This window comes from Xiphophorus maculatus, chromosome 20 (genome assembly GCF_002775205.1).
Source record: "Xiphophorus maculatus strain JP 163 A chromosome 20, X_maculatus-5.0-male, whole genome shotgun sequence".
Classification (NCBI taxonomy): domain Eukaryota; kingdom Metazoa; phylum Chordata; class Actinopteri; order Cyprinodontiformes; family Poeciliidae; genus Xiphophorus; species Xiphophorus maculatus.
This window is the reverse complement of record NC_036462.1, coordinates 11,907,551-11,919,438: the sequence shown is the minus strand read 5'-3', so window position 1 is coordinate 11,919,438 and position 11,888 is coordinate 11,907,551. Positions and strand designations below refer to the sequence as shown.

Below are 11,888 nucleotides of genomic sequence, written 5' to 3'. Positions count from 1 at the left end.
TAAAAACATAAAAACAGTATAACATTAGGAAACTTTTAGCAGTAAAGGACCAATATCACATGAATAATTCAATGTGCACATGCACACCAGTGCATTCATCTGAGCCTGAAAAATCTGACTTCATTAAAAGAGGCATAAGTGTTAAAGGTGGGTCAAATCTTGCTCAATTATAGCCAATGCTTTAGAGGTAAAGGTTTCATAGTCTCTAATGAGTTTTATTTCACTGGGCATATTTTGAATGATGGTTCCTATAATGGAGAATGTTGACTGTTTAAATGCAATTCTGCAGTGGAGTATTTTCTAGCTTAAGTATTTAAAGAATAAAATAAACAGAAATCAGTTAAACTTTCAAAATTCGGGCGTGCCGTGGTGGCGTAGGGGTTAGCGCGACCCATATTTGGAGGCCTTGAGTCCTCGACGTGGCCGTCGCGGGTTCGACTCCCAGACCCGACGATATTTGCCGCATGTCTTCTCCTTCCCCCTTTCCTGTCAGCCTGCTGTCATATAAGGGACACTAGAGCCCACAAAAGACCCCCTGGAGGGCTAAAATAAAAAAGAGAGATAAAAAAAAAAAAAAAACTTTCAAAATTCAATTATATTTTTTTCAGACATGAAAAGGACTCGAATAAATTGACTTCTTAACCACAATTTGTAAGACCTTGATCATATTATGGATGCATATTTTATTTGAAAAGCATGTGCCCATACTGTCAGAAGGTATTAGATGTGACTAAAAATTATAGCGATTTTATAAAGTGAAGCTGGTATTGGAGGAAGTCAGTTCCTCTAAGAGCAGGTTACATTTGAGGTTACAGTTGACTTTTTTAACATTTTATAAATATTGTAGTTAATTTTAAGTTCTGTTACTAGAAAAATTCCCAGAGTCACCGTACAAATGTTATTAATATATGCTAACTTTTTCCATTGTTGCTTAATAGGTTTCTTATTTCAAAAACACGTGGAGAAAGCCTTTTTAGAATTTGGAAACATGATTTGAATGAGCCACTTTTACATGTAACCCAAAAATGCAGATGGGGCAACAGCAGTCCGCTTCAGCGTCTCAGCAACTGACAGATTGCAGCTGAGCAGTTTCATGTCAGGCCAATAATGAAAAAATGAGGAACAAGCAACCAAGTATTGACTATTTTAGAATGTCTGTATCAAGTTTTAGGAAATACATTGTTAGTAGATACATATATACTTACATAGGTAGACAGAACATGTTGTTCTCTAATATGGAGATTAGGCATGAATTACTCAATTAAGAACTTCAAAGATGTTAGTTTGGAAAAAAGTAGGATAGAATTTATTCTGAAATAGCAGGGTTTCTTTCATAAAGGTAACAAGGAAGACAATTACATCCAGGATACCACAAGGACAGGCCAGATGTTTTATGGTAGATGCTAAATAAATGTTAATTTGGAGAAGTAGAAAGATGTTGTTTTGGTCTTTTTTGAAATAGAGATGGCAAAACAGGTAGGAAGATCATACAAAGTTCAAATTGACTTCTGAAGGATTCTTCAACTGATTTATGTATTAAGCTGTTAAAATAATTGGTTTAGAACCTTCATTTAATGTTGCTTAATCTGACTTCAAAACAAAGTGCTGTGCATGTGATTGTAGGGGCTCTCCAAAGAAAATCATAACTGAACAGAGCTGGTTAAAACTTTTTGTTTGAAGTAGTTTTGATATCACCAGCATTCATTCTCTGCTGAATACAGTTAAAGGCTTAAAATAAATGTACAGTAAGTACACACTCCTACATATCTTACTAAGGCTGAAAATTCCCTCATTTAAGCTGAGTGACTGCTACAGACTGCACTGACGCAGACCGGACATGGTCACGGTGAAATAAGCCTTGTGTCAAGGCCATTACAGAAATGGCAAAGGAAGAGAATAACACATTACTGATAGTTTATTTATGAATTTTCTCCCACATTTCATGAACAATAGTCATTTTAGACAGCCGGTGTGAATTGTTGGGCTCTCGAAGTTTTACTTGTATTTCACAGCAGAAGGAATTCAGAAGTTGTTCAAGTCATGCTACAGTGTGAATGGTGAGCGCTAGGAAGAAAAAGGTGAGGCAGAAAGAGAGGTCCTTCTGACAAGGGAGGAAACCTTCACTTGTCAATCAAGCCACTTCTCTCTCAATAACTGTTTAATCCTGTGCTGAAAGCTGCTAGGCGCTGGATCCAGAAGCAGACGGGAGGGTAAAGGTTAGGTGAATGAAGAAACCTCCCCCTTGCTCCTAAAGACTTTTTCCATTACTGGTGCATATCTGGCTGAAAGGTAAGGTTTCTAATCATCTCATTGTTTTTTATGAAACCAGACATCTGAGCTTTTAATATCAAAGCTGTAGCTCAGCAAGTCACAGTGATACAGATGAAAGTGATACCGAAGGGGAAATGCAGACGACCGTTATCAACTTTTGCAGATGGCATAAAATGTCTCTGCCTGAGAGCAGATACTTAATACCTTGCTAACCATTTTGAAAACAATACAATGCTTTCTGCTGTGCATGTCTGAAAAAGACAGGCAAAAAAATCAATTTACATTTAAACTATGTGGGTATAAACATGAAATAATGAAATGAGCACAAAGAAGACAATACACTTGTTTTGTACATAAATACATTTGAGCTTATGTAAGCCTTGTCATCTCCATGACAACAGCTTTACTGGTAACATGGAGACAAGTTATTTGTGTACAGCCACGGCAGGATCTTCCAATTGAATTAGGCTGCACCTGTGCACATTATGGATAGGAATAATAGACTGAAAGCAACTGTTACAGTGAGCCTTTTGAAGGCGAGATATGAGCATGAGTTTGATTTTGAGTTGCTTTGTTCACCACTGAGAAAATGCTTTTGCTCATGAGAAGTGATTTAGCAATGTTTTGGGAGTGAAACTTTTATTTTATAATTGATCATCTTAGAACCTTTTTGTCATTGTTAGTTTACAATGTTATGGAAGTTTCTTCCATCACATTTTGTGGTTTAAAAATGTGGTGGCCTACTTATTATTTTAATCAGGTTTATCCTGATTGTCTTGGATCCTTTATGTCAGTGAATTAATTATCATATATATTTTAATTATGCCCATATTCTTATGTTAGCAATCTGCTATTACAAATGCATGAAATTAATAGAGTATGTACTCAAGTTTGCAAAAAATCTGAAAAGTAGCAAATACTATCATGATGCGCATTTAATAGTGAGTTTGTGAAGATAGTTCAATATATAGTGCATCATTATGAGTGCAAATTGCATTGAAAATATTGACACATCTATGGTGTTTAAATTAATATTTTATTATATTTGCCAAGAAATATCCTTAAAAAGTATATATATATATATATATATATATATATATATATATATATATATATATATATATATATATATATACTATATATGCATTATAAAGCTTTATGTATGTATTATAAAGCTTTAGGGACCTAGACATTTATTATAGACACAGTTTAAAACTTTAAGATATATACAGTGGATGAATAGGTATGATCTGATATTAAATCAGATGAATCATTTCTTATTTTAGGTCAATCACTATTGACCTAAAATAGAAAATATTTAGCTCAAACTAAATTCAATAAAGACAAACTGAGTTAACACAAAAAGCAGTTTTCAAATAATAATTTATTGATTAAGAGGAAAAACAATAGCTATTCAAACTGTTTTGACCCTCTGGGAAGAGGCAATTGAGATTATTTTGGTATGAGTTATGTATGTCAGTCCAAGAACACACACAAAAGACTTTGTGACAATCATGCCAATGGACTGAAATGCCTCTACAGTCTGGCTGAAAGAGCAAGATGAAAATGTTAATTTTTGACCCAATCTTCCCTTTTTGGCAATATTAAGGATGCTCTGATTATCATGATGCCTCTATAAATAATCTCATGAGATTTTTCTGCTGTATGTGGTGTGTTAAAGAGTGATCTAGTCGTCTCAAATGGACGTCGGATTTTAAGCATTGTCTTGACCTGATATCAGAGAGTGTGGAGTGTTCTCCGAGGAGAAAAAAGCACACAGCCTGTTCAGTGTGTTGACAATCAGAAAGTGAGGTTATGGAAAAACGGAGGGGAATCAAAAACACAGAAGACAAAACAACTGTAATGGCCAGTGGACAAACTATCGCCATTGCTTCTTTCTCATCAGTCAATTTTATTTATTCTGAACTCATGTTTCATTATGAGATTTCTTTGCTGACATCTGAATTGTTTTTGAGTGAAATCTATTCACTCAGAAGCAAAGTGAAAAGATAATTCAAGTAAACAAATTCAGTCCTGAGGAGTGGACCAAAAATTCCAAGAAAATATTTCAAAAAGCTTGTCACCCAACTCATACAGATTTGTAGGTAATTTTATCAAACAGTATGAAAATAAATGTAAAATTGTGCATTCAAAGTAGTAAAAAAATTCCAAATAAATCTCTTTCATTCTAGTAATTATCTAGTCTGAATTCTTTTGAAATCCTAAAGTATGTAAGGCATTAAAACTGAACATTAACATTTAGTTTTAACTGTATGTCTACATATGTCATTTCCCACTCACAGGAATGTTTACACCACCTTACAAAAACTGGGCAAGGTTGCAAGATAACAAAACCTAAGACTTCAAAAACATTCAAATTTCCATATGTGGGTTTTAAACTTAACCAAGGTCATTTAACAAAAAATTATCAGAAGTTTTCAAAGTGAAATTCTAGTCTTTTCTTGGCCTATCCACCCACCCTCTGTACTTCCCCTCTAGCAAACAATGTGGTATCACAACACTTTCAAAACCAAATGTGATACTGACACAAACAAAACAGCATCTATTGATTTCTCTCCAGAGACAGTTTAGTTATTTTTGGGTGGGGTGTCTATAAAAAAGGTGTTTGGTGAAACTGTCACAACAAAATGTTCTTGACACATAAAGCAAAAAAAAAACAAAAAAAAAGTCAGACTTTGGAGATCAGAGAGGTGTGGCAGTAAAAACTGCGCAACTTAACTGAAAGGGAAAGGAGAGAAGCAAAAATCCGCTTCTAAACTGTGATGTTTTAAAGTAGTTTATTTGAGACCATCTTGATTTACCTTGTATTTCTCATACCAGTCAGTCTTGTGCAATTTAAAGTAAACAATCAACCTAAGAGTGACGCTTTTGGACTGTGGGAGGAAGTCAGGAAACTCCGAAGGAACCCATACGTGCACGGGGAGAAACTCCAAGCAAATTTCATACAGAAAGACTGAAACCCTGGATGTGAACCCAAGACTTTCTTGCTGCATGGTGACAGTGCTACCAACTGTGCTATTGTGCATTTTGTAAAAATATGCTGTTGATTTGATTCCGTTGTCTTCGGTTTTACTTTTCCATGAACTTTGATGGAAAAATAAAATCTCAAACACTGCACAGCAATACAAATGAAAATGAGGTTAAAACAAATTAGACATGCTTGTAAATACTGTAACAATAAAGGCGGACAAAACACTTTTGACTGTGGAGATGAGAAAAACACTTCCTTTTTGTAGATGCCAATCATGCTGAAGGAGGAAAATGAGATCCATGAATTTATGTGACTGAACCGAGTAAGATAAGAGCAAAACCATGTAATGCACTGTGGCAATAGGCTCACATCAGGCCAGGGAAAAGAAATGGTAAAATTGTGCATCTAATAAAAAAGCCATGCTTTTTGTCAAATATTAATGAGTCTATGAAAGGGTTTACTCATAGCAGGCACTGCTCTGAATTTATAAGGGGCCGCAGTACCATGGAACTGTGATAAATAACTTCTGCCTCTCACGACCACACCCTCTGTAACCCTCTGCTTTTAATAGATGGGTACACAGCAAAGGCAGTGATATCTGTGTCCCTCTTTTATGCTCAGGGCATTGTCTGTATGTGTCCCAATGCACATGCACGCTTTGTGTTGGTTCAGCTCTGACTTATTTTTCACTTTTCCCTTTAACTTCCTGTGAGTCACCAGCAGTAGGGGGGTGAGGGAGAATACTTTACAGCTGTAGCTTTATTTTTATGTGAAAACACTGCTTAATGCACACAGAGAACAAAACCAGGAATCTGGTACAATGTTTTGCTTCACTTGTAAATTCCTGTGCTCGTACCTAACTTGCTTTGCAACTCAATTGTAAAGTGCAGTTATAGAGCTGTTACATAACCTTGCTTATTTAAGTATGTCATGAGCCTAGAGTGGCTTATGTAACTTTACAAGATGGTATACATCTGTAGATCCTCTCCTCTTTCCACTTATCTAAAATCCAAGATACATCTTTTGTGCTGTTGGGAACAGCTTTCAGAAAATCAGTGAGAAAGTGCCCTTGATTATATTGCATGAGATTAGTATTGCTAAGGCGCTGGTTTCTCCACAATTAAAGTGATGTGCTGCAGTTGCAAATGCTTCCTGTCACAAGTGAGATTCAGAGAGATGAAAATCAAGATTATTCAGGTTCTTCAGATGTTCATAATTAATGTTTTCAATTCCACAAAGGCAGCAAAAAAAGTATTTTATCTATAGAGAATCATTTTTGACTAATGGAACCGCAAGATGAGATTTAATGAACAGAACAAAAGTAACTTGTAGATGTGTCAAAACACATTAAAATTAAACTTCTGTATAACTTTGCCTCATAAAATTGAGTTTTGTAAAAATAACGTTGGAAAGCTTGAGAAACGGTGATTAGAATGTGTGGTTATATCCACCTTGTATTATCAAAGGACATTCAACATTTGGTAAGAAGTGTCATTGATCTTCCCAAATCAATATTTATTTTAGGAAATAAGTTTTCTATCCCTATAATAGTTAAAAAAAAAAAAACTTGTTGATTTCAACACTAGTGATATTATTCTGTTGATTCTGCAGCTGAGACCACTCAATCAACTTGAAGACATAAGGACTAGAGATGGAGATTAGCCCTGGCTACAATCTTGCATATTTATATTCTGTTCATTAATATGTATTGTCCATTTACAAAAATAAAAAAATAAAAAAATACAAATGGATAGGTTTTATATTACTCTGCTATACAATTTCTTCTGTCACTCTTAAATTATTTTATTTTATTCATTTAGAAGTTTAAAAAGCCTTGAAAACAATTCCAAAAATAACTGCTACATAAAATACGGGTTTTTTTATATTAAAGCTGTTAAACTATAAATATGACTGCTGTGTTTCATTCAATGGAAAAATCAAAATAACACTTGTACAGGAACACAGCCTCATTCATGAAAGAACACCACTATACACTGAAATATGAAAATAGTTGAACCAACGTAATTGAATTGCTTAAGCTGGTATTTGAGAGCATTTAAACAGGAAAGTGGGTGGAGGAAGACATGCTGCAAATGTTATCAGGCCAAACATTTTACCTGCAATGGCCGTGTCAAGGACTAAGGCCTCCATATGTTGGTTGTGCTCTACCCCTACCAGCACAGCACCTCAGTCAGTACAGGATATGTCACTACTGAAGCTTGCATCGTGACATCAGACCTAGGATACTTAATTATTTCAAATAAAGTCAAAGTAAAAAGTTCCTTTAAGTTAAAAATTAATTCAACATAAAAAGTAAGTTGATATTACTAAACAAAAAGAATTTAGTGTGATTAATGTCAAATAGTCCATAACATGAACTACTGCCTAAATACACTTTTTAGAGTATAGCAATACATTTTGAAACAAATTTGGTATACTTCAGAAAAAGCATCCATTAATTTATTATCTTGTTTAGCTAATATGACAGCTGTCATGCTAATTAAAGTCCATTACTGATTGGATGATCAAACTCCCTGTTATGTTTCTTCTCAAGGACTCCCAGCTACTAACAGGAGGGCTGAATGCAGGAAAATTTCTAGAAAAACACATCAAGAAACCTTGCCCAACTAAGTTAATATTGGCCAATTCAGTTAGTCAACAGATGGTTAGCTCCATTATGTGAACAATCAATGTGAAAAGAAAAAGAAATACTTAACACATCTGAAAAATTTTATCCCAAAAAGAAAAGGAAAAAATATATACTTTCACTTGACAGGCCATGATGTCTAATGGCTACTATGTGAATTCAATGTTTCCACAACTGGACTCATGTAAAATCCATTTTTGGATACTGGAGCAAATGTGGCTTGAGGTGTAGCATCAGATTTAATTTTACTCACTGCAGCACATAACATAACAACAGCAAATAAAATTTCTTCAAAAGATCTGAACTATCCTTTTCTTGTAAAGTTTAACCATAATGCTCCAGTAATGGTAGTAATAGAGGAACACTTGATTCAGAATTGACACTTCTACTCCATCTCTATCTCTCTTGTTTTATCCATAATTTAAACACATTATTTTGTGACAATTTTTCCCTTTCAATCTGTGTCTAATTTTTTACTTCCAAAAAGCTTTCAAATGCTGTTCGTCAAATCAGGACACAGTATGGTATTTTAAATATCATGTTATATCAAACTGGCTCGCTGCCTGAGTCACAGGTCGGCTAGGCAACAAATCTAAACTCTCCAGATGGCCGATAGATTTTTGAGCATGAGCTAACAAACCTTTCTGATCATCACTGAATACCAAAATAATTATTTGTAAAGTCTGTCTATTCTTTCTCCTACCCAGATCTTTCTTATCTTTTCAAATTCTTGGCAAAATTAAATTTGAATCAAAGTCTGACAAATTAAAAGTTGGAACTAATTGGGTTATTTGCTTGTTGTAGACAATTATAGACAATCACAATACCAGTTCCAGAACATCATTTGTCCTTGACTTATGAATATGCCTCTAAAAAGAAATCATATCTGATGGTTTTTATAACTCAAAGATATTAGAAAATATGTAACACTCTGTTCTATTGCAAAACCCACATGAAACCAGTTTGTGGTTTAGTGATTAAATGTTGTTTATCAAGTTTCGATGATGTGTATGTGATTTATGTTAAAATTGTGATTATACTGTCATGAGAACAGACACAAAAAAAGCACTTTTGAATCACCTAACTTCTCAAAAGTAGGCATATGCTATGAAAAGCAGCTTTAACAGGATGAGCTGATACCCATTAGCAACAGTTTATAGTTTGTTATGTGAAGTATTTGACAGTTATTAGTGTTATTGGGAAGCATAACCACCTCTTCAAACTTCTTGAAACTTTTCACTTTGCAACTATTCCAAAATAAGCTTCACAATATTCACAACTCTGTACTGACAAAAACAACCTAAAAGCAGTCAATTTAGCATTTGTAATAAATTATTTTCATTTACAGGGTAGGTTTAATCTGACCTTAAGAAACTAGGTCACAGCAGAAGGGGTTCCACAGAGTAACTGAACTGCTTTGATCTTTTTTTGGAGCTATGCATTTAGCATTTCCTTTCAGTAGACCATGTTCAGTATTTACAGCACCTTGCAAAATATTCACACACCATTACATTTTCACATTTTGTCAAAATGTATTATTTATTTTATTACAAAAACATGATGTAACTGTAAAATGAAAAGAAGAAATACATGATCTCAAAATGTGAATACATTTTTTAATGTGTGGTAGGCATTTGCATTCTCTGATTCTATACTTTGTCAAGCCACCTTGCATTTTGCAAGGCATTTTATGGTTAAGTACCTTTCCACATGTAATTAGCTGAAGTGTTATTCTGTGCCAATATATTGTGTCAATAATATTACCCATTTTATTACATTCAAAATGTACTATTCATCTCAAGTGATGGACATAAACCATAAGTCACGCTAAATTGCACAACTGGAAGCATATCTGTATTTACCCCTGTGTGTAAATTTCAAGGTGTTTTTATACTCCTCTCTCTCTTATTGAACAAATTTTCTGGATTTGGATCAGAGCCCTTGTAGTGAAACCAGTGTTTTTAAAACAGATGCTAAATCTAAATTAAGGAAAACGTAACTTGACTGATTTACATCTAAATATACATTCTCTATGTGCTATCCATTTTAAATACTACATTGATGAGGACACAGATGTCTCCCTCTTGTAAATGACTTTAATTCTGATTGAAAAGGCATCTACAATCATAAAAAAGTGATAATTTTGTTTTGTTTTGTTTTGCATTCCAACATTGAATGGAGGGATTGGCAGTTAAATAGCCGACTCTCTTTTCAGAGGACTGAATTATATGACAGGGCGTTAATTACAGTGAATGGAAATCATTTTTATGGCCATTATTGCAGAGGTTGCATTTTACGGTTAACAAATAACCACAAATTATATTAAATTACAATATTTCTGACTCCAAAAGTGGAACAGATGTTAGCACAGGCATGCAAGAAGAGTGGAGGGATTATTAAGGGTTTATGAAAATAGCCAGTCTACTGTATTGCAGTGCGGAGTGCAGATCTCAAATTCAAGAGCAGACAAGAAACATTGCTGAAGTGTGTTTCTCTGACTTCTGTTTTTGCCTTTTTCCCTTCACATTCAAATGACCTCTGAAGGAAACCACTGGGATTTGCCTGGTAGATATTACAGTATTTTGTCTGTGTCTGCTCAGTGCAAGACTCCACTGCTACCCTCCCCCACAATCTGAGCTGACCTTTCATATTTAATATACCATGTTGGGGAAAGGTCACTACTGTTTTGGCTTCTCTCCGCTGGTTTTGTTTTGTGACTGGAAAACGCTCACAGGCTCAACGATATCTAAATATTTTCATGCTGCTGTCAGAAACATGTAAAAAGGGCAGGTAATCACATTACATTTTCAGTGAGAAAATTCAGAGAATTTTGTTCTCACCAGGTTGATCAGGTTGTAACTGCGTGTGCACAACTCCATAATTTTAGGTGACTGTGAATTCCCATGAATTTCCATGAATTCTGTTTCACTGCAATCATCTTTCTGTTCCTCCAACCTCAGGTCATAAGTAGAAAAAGCTTAAAATTGGCATAGGTCTGTGTCATTAAGCGGAAAATGTGATACTTTTTCCTTATCAGGAAGTGCATCACCTCTTCAAAACATTAAATTATCAAGTTATGAATATGAACAGAAATTCTAGATGGTAGATTTTCTTAAATTTATTTTTTAAATCCAGTAATTGCCTGTATGCCATGAGAGGAGCTGAAACACACAGCATTTTTGTGAAACCACATGCATCATTTGCCACAATGAATGAGTTATTTAATTACAAAAAGATCATGTTGTATGGTGGTTCAAACATGACACTCTTCCTCTATGTTGAGAATACTCTTGTGGCAATTTTGACCTTCAACATATTTTACTCATGCACTGGAATTTTAGACTTTATTTCATCACTTTGTCTTTCATTCTGTCATCGTCTGTCTTTGTGTTGGTTCTGTTTTAAGACTTTAGATTGTGAAAGGCTCCAGTTAAGTCGCCTTCCCCTCCCCTTCATTTTGCAATGAGATGGAAACATTAATCAATTAGGTTGGCCCTTAAAGGATCTGAAGGAGATGAAGCTCCCCTCTCTCTGAAAATGAAATGCCACAGACTTTTTAAATCCAGTCAAAGGGCATTTTTCCCCAATCTTGCTCTCTTCTCTTTTTCCCCTCCAACTCCCTTTCATTCCCCACTCTCTGTTTCATTCATCTTCATCCCCATCCCCCCTCTTATTTCTCATGTGCAACATAAGTAGAAGGTCGGGGAATGAGAGGATGATAAAGAGGAGGGTTTATTCAAGAGAGGTATGGAAAAAAGAAGGCGTAATGGATTTGAAAAACATGAGTTAAAATGACCATTTCTGTAATTAAAAGTACTCTAAAACAGGAGAAGTTGGATTGTTTTGTAACAGTAAAACAGAAAATGTCCACTGCTTTATATTTGGTTGCGTTAGAGTGTTAGATTCAAATTACAAAGAGTGGGATTTTGTTGAAATACATGTCACATAAGCAATATATACCATAAAACACAACGTTTA

The 11,888-nt window shown here is 34.7% G+C and overlaps 1 protein-coding gene across 1 annotated transcript in view; it reads left to right on the top strand.

Moving 5' to 3' along the window:
- Positions 1-2,171: 2,171 nt before the first annotated feature.
- Positions 2,172-11,888, top strand: part of tox2 (TOX high mobility group box family member 2) — a 123,068-nt gene continuing 113,351 nt past the window's right edge. The window contains exon 1 of the mRNA XM_023325588.1: positions 2,172-2,289. The gene's annotated coding sequence lies outside the window, so the exon portion shown is untranslated. The remainder of the gene's footprint in view (positions 2,290-11,888) is intronic.